This window comes from Panulirus ornatus, chromosome 7 (assembly GCF_036320965.1).
Source record: "Panulirus ornatus isolate Po-2019 chromosome 7, ASM3632096v1, whole genome shotgun sequence".
NCBI lineage: Eukaryota > Metazoa > Arthropoda > Malacostraca > Decapoda > Palinuridae > Panulirus > Panulirus ornatus.
Genome location: NC_092230.1, coordinates 13579892 through 13585891, shown reverse-complemented (window position 1 = coordinate 13585891; position 6000 = coordinate 13579892). Strand labels below are relative to the sequence as shown.

Here is a 6000-nt window from a genome sequence, read left to right as displayed (position 1 = left end):
GTTTCGTCTTATGGAGGGCTCCTGGTGTGTGGTATCATTTGTTCCTAAGGCATTCTTGTAGGAATTTATGCCGTAACTTCTTGGTGTTCGCAGAGAGGTAGGCACAGACCAGTGTCATCAACATATCAACAGTTAAAGATTGCGATGGAGTTCCCACCTGACAACGCCCAGGACTTCCCAGCACTCACCAGGGTTCATGGTACATACCACCGTGCCTACCCCTCTGTTGACACCAAGAAGTTGCTCTCTTATCCACTTCCTTCTTCCTGCTCACTCATCTACTACCTTCCTGCTCACTCATCTACCACCTTCCTGCTTACTCATCTACCACCATCCTGCTTACTCATCTACCACCATCCTGCTTACTCATCTACTACCTTCCTGCTTACTCATCTACTACCTTCCTGCTCACTCATCACCACCTTCCTGCTTACTCATCTACTACCTTCCTGCTTACTCATCTACCACCATCCTGCTTACTCATCTACCACCCTGCTACTAATTCATCTACCATCCTCCTGCTCACTCATCTACCACCCTCATGTTTTTTTTTTATTCATTAACCTCTTTACTCTATCATCCACTACCTTCTTACTCTGTCATCCAGCATTTTCCTGCTTTCTCACCCACCTCCCTCCTGCTCTCACATCCACTTAACTTTGTACTGTCTCATCCATCAACTTCCTGTCCTCGCATCCACCCTTTTCTTGTTGTTTCATCCACTAACGTCCTATACTCTCATCCACCAACTTTGAGGTCTGTCATCCAGCCTCTCTCATCATGCACGTGGCAGTTTCAACTCCCTGACGCACAGCATAACTAACACACGAAGTCAACAAAATACTGGAGTGTATGTCTGAGGTCGCCTGGCCCACCATAGTAGGTACATAGACAGATAGATATAGATAGATCGATAGATATACATAGATTGATAGATAAATAGATAGATGGATACAGACACAAGTAGATAGATAAGATAGGTAGATAGGTAGGTAGATAGATACATAGATACAGAGAAAGACAGATGGATAGATAGGTACATAGACAAGTGGATAGATAGGTAGATAGACAGATTAGGTGTGTCTACTGAGTTGCTCGCACTCACAGGTTCGACTCCCCTGTATGTACCCACGGCTTCGTTCCCTGACACCGCGAGTAGAACGACTATATGTACGACCCCTGAGAAAGACGGCCCGACCCCTGAGCACGACGGTGCGACCCTTGAGTATGACAGTACGACTCGAGCACGAACTTGTAAGACCTTTGAGCACGACGTTACGACCCTTGAGCACAATGGTAAGACCCTTGAACACAACGGTACGACCCTTGAGCACGACGGTGCAACCCTTGAGCACGACGGTGCGACCTTTGTGCACGACGGTACGACTCGAGCACGACGGTACGACTCTTGAGCACGACGGTGCGACCCTTGAGTACGGAGACGCGACATCTGAACAGCGACATAACCATTCTAAGGCACGACTCCTTGAACATGACGATACGACCCTTGGGTATAACTACTGTCTGTCCTGTGACCTTACCCTCAAAGGTCAGGTCAAAGGTCAGACCATCAGTATCCAAAGCTCGCACCACAATCCTCAAGTTATAACGTCGTGCTCAAGGGCTGCACCGTCGTGCTAAAGGGTCGTACCGTTATGCTCAAGGGCCGCACCGTTGTGCTAAAGGGTCGTACCGTTATGCTCAAGGGCCGCACCGTCGTGCTAAAGGGTCGTACCGTTATGCTCAAGGGCCGCACCGTTGTGCTAAAGGGTCGTACCGTTATGCTCAAGGGCCGCACCGTCGTGCTAAAGGGTCGCACCGTTATGCTCAAGGGCCGCACCGTTGTGCTAAAGGGTCGCACCGTTATGCTCAAGGGTCGCACCGTTGTGTTCAAGAGTCGCACCGTCGTGTTCAAGAGTCGCACCGTCGTGCTCAAGGGTCGCACCGTTGTGTTCAAGAGTCGCACCGTCGTGCTAAAAGATCGCACCGTCGTGCTCAAGGGCCGCACCGTCGTGCTCAAGGGTCGTACCGTTATGCTCAAGGGCCGCACCGTCGTGCTCAAGGGCCGCACCGTCGTGCTCAAGGGTCGTACCGTTATGCTCAAGGGCCGCACCGTCGTGCTCAAGGGTCGTACCGTCGTGCTCAAGGGCCGCACCGTCGTACTCAAGGGTCGCACCGTCGTCTTGAGAGCGTTAAAGATACGTGCGAGAAATACGAGCGTACACATTTCCGTTTAATGATCTAGATGCCCCTAATGTGTACACACACACACACACACACACACACACGTATGTACTGACACACATACTGAGATACATAGGGATATGTGCGTATTCTCGTACCCACGAAATGCACACCAATGTAAAATTCTCTCTCCCCGTAACACACAAATAGTGATTAAGTTCAGGCGCGTAGTTAACCAGTCACCCCGCATAGTAGTTCGGTCACCCAGACAGCAATAGAAATACGTGAATAAAAAAAAGGTCTCAGTGTTCCCTAAAGTGTCGTGGTGGTTTGGAGTAAGAGAACACAATAATCGTATACCAGAGTAGTTAAGAGAGAGAGAGAAAAAAAATAGGTGTAACATGATATACTCTCTTACATAAGAACATTTCTTCTGAAGCTAATTATTACCGTACGCTTTTTTTTGCATATACGTTGCTAATTTCATACAAAAATCACTGCTGATAGTAACCCATTCCAGTACTTTCCTTACAACCAATGTATGAATTTTAATGATGTCTTTCCGTGAACATAACGGGATTTATTGGAAGTTGCAAGTCATTATCATCATCATCATCATCATCATTATCATCATCATCATCATCATCATTATCATCATCATCATCCTTACCTTCCCAACTACTTTGGGAATTTCGGCTTAAACGAGAAACAAAATAAACTTTCCGGCAACTACACCACCCATGACAAACGTTGCCATGTCGTATTTTCCGAAGCTGAGTACCTCAGTTATCCATACGCAGGTGAACGGGAAGGTTGTAGAAGTGTGGTCTCGCTCCCACCGTGAGAACTTGTGTTTGACCATTCATTTTCCTAGCGCAGCAATCAGAATATACGACTTGCTTGCCTACAGAGTGTTTATGTGTCTTCCAGTACATATGTTTGGTGTGCAAAGTTCAAGGATTGAAGTGGAATAGTGATGTTGAAGTGATTATAGCCACAAAATATTTTGGTTGTAAACAGAATGACAAATTTTAAGTGCACATGACTGACGTTTTGGGGTTTATTCTCATTCGTGAATGTTTTGGAAGGTTATCTACGTTGACTGTGAGACTGTCAGCCACTCTACAACAGGTAAGGAAGAATGATTAACATTTCAAAGTAAGGAGTATAGATGTATGCTTAATAGTGGGCGTTGCTTCATGATCTATTTTCTGTATTTATATATCGTATTTTAGGGAAGAGGCTTCATTTTGATACACACGTATGATATTTTGGAATATATATATATATATATATATATATATATATATATATATATATATATATATATATATATATATATATATATATATATGCAAATTATCTAATTGTTCTTTAATATTTTATGTATTCATTATATATATATATATATATATATATATATATATATATATATATATATATATATATATATATATATATATATAAGGAAAGGAATTAGTTTACATTTAAGTGCAGTGATTAGGCCACGATCAGTTGATTGTGAGCATTATTATACGTTCACAATTAGACGTGTGAAAGAATTGTTGACAACAGCCGGTCGCAGGTGCATGTAAACTTCATGCAAATGGTTAACAACACTGCAACACTTAAACGTTTTCATACGGTGAACTACCTGCCATACACGTCACTTCTCTGAATTTGTAACGTGAATGTTATACTTCATGATTAATTCTCATATAATGGATACAATTTTGCTGTCACAGTGATTAGAACGTGTTGAAAACGGGCTCTCATCATTGCTAACTACTCATGACCAATTATAAATCATCCAATAGAGACATTGACCACAGTCAAATGTTACCCTTGATGGTAATTTATCTTCTTAGGTAGTTTTGCTTGAGCAGTTACAGACTGTGTCCCTGTAAAATCTCGGCAAGTGTGTTAGATCAGGTAAAGAGTCCATTGGGTTGTGCAAAGACGGCCTAGCTCGCACCCAGGGCCTGGGCGGGCTGCCTCGCCCAGGCCCTGGCTCACCCCCAACAAGAGCCAGTCCACATGCATAATCCACCAACCCGGAACTGGTCTATAAAACCAATATGAACTGATTTTTACCAGCCTTATGACTTTGGGACTTTGGTTTCCTTAGTTTTATTTAAGAAAAACTCTCTCTCCCTATTATATCATAGAATGTATCTTGTAGTAACAGGTTCTATGAAGTTATGACAAGTAAAGTGTGGTTCGCTGAAACAAAGTATTATAAAAAAGCATCATTCGCTTACCGATATTTTACGTCGAGTATAATGTAAATATTGATCTCTTGTGCCTGTAGGGCCTGCGCTCTGATGTGTTGCCACCTTTAAGTATTTATATTATTATATTCAATTTATGCTTTCATGCTTCGTCTTTGTAAAAGTTTTATCTGTATGACTAGAAATTGAGTCGAATGGGATTTATGGCAGTTCGTTGATATATATATATATATATATATATATATATATATATATATATATATATATATATATATATATATATATATCGTTCAGTTTTTAATCGATTATAGTTTCACTTTTTAAGCGCTTATTGTTAGCTTATTCACTTTCATTTGAATATATGCAAATTTCTCCATTTGAATACACATAATCAGGCTACACTTGTGGTCGTTGTTCTTTTTGGCATATTTATTTTTTTTTATTCTTTGATTGTTTTATTATAGGATCCCACTTTTTTCTCGAACAAGTTTTTGTTACAGATGCAACTGTAACCGAAAAATCTAAACGTAAAATGAATTTTTCGTTAGTCCACAATAATACTTCAGGTATTGTTTAACTCGTGAGTTGAGACTCCATTATAAACTGTATTGGTTGTGGTGTTGTACGTAGTTCTAACATGGTGAGAGAGATATGTGAACAAAATACCCGCAGAAGTCTTATCACTGGACTTGTGCGTTTTACCCAGACAGTGGGAGCGGGTACGATCGGCCTGCCTGGCTGGCTCCGTACTGCTGCTGCTGCATGTGAACCTCAGCAACGTTGCTGCAAACCTTCAGCCAGATAACGTTGTGGACGCCAGTGTCCACCTCAGTCTTGCTCGAATGTTTACCAGTGTTGTAGTAGGGTGAGCAGACGTATGCTTCTTTCCAGTATGTTATTTTCTTTAATATTTATTGTTGTTGAGCATTCTGTCCACTCATTTATCCCAGTATGGAAGTATCCTTGTGTATTCCAGAGAAAAAGCCTAACTGTAAATCCATGTGTATAATGTATCTTGCTTCTACGTTCTGATATGTAGATTTATATGTTTGTCTGACCCAATAACATACATGTTATACATCATAATGGATGTGGGTGGTACAGGCCATTTTGCACTTGTACTGTCTTGTCAGTATCTCCTGATGTATTAGTGCACAGCAGTGCGCGTCAAACCGGAATAGTTTCATCGCTGGTTTGTTAATGGTTCTCAATACCAGATCAACTGTCATCATCGTATTTTTGTTAGTACGTTTAATGTGTTATGCAATAGTGAAGTCAGAGATCAGTTGACCATATTGCCTAAATTCGTGGTTCCTCTGTTATCCATTACCCTCAGTCTGGTTCTTTCCTGGTATTGATCAGAAGGATTCGTCTCTCTCTCTCTCTCTCTCTCTCTCTCTCTCTCTCTCTCTCTCTCTCTCTCTCTCTCTCTCTCTCTCATCGCGGTGCTAAGGTGAAATTTGTCCCCACAATTACCTTAAGTTGATCTATAAGTTTTTTTTCTCCTGGGTTTTGGGTTAATCCCCACTGTAGCTTTTTATATCATTATTATTCAGCTTGTTTGAGGCGGAAATTAGGAAGACTG

General features: G+C 41.8%; 1 protein-coding gene across 1 annotated transcript in view; it reads left to right on the top strand.

The window, feature by feature from the left end:
- Positions 1-2992: 2992 nt before the first annotated feature.
- Positions 2993-6000, top strand: part of LOC139749421 (uncharacterized) — an 832237-nt gene continuing 829229 nt past the window's right edge. The window contains exon 1 of the mRNA XM_071663264.1: positions 2993-3315. The gene's annotated coding sequence lies outside the window, so the exon portion shown is untranslated. The remainder of the gene's footprint in view (positions 3316-6000) is intronic.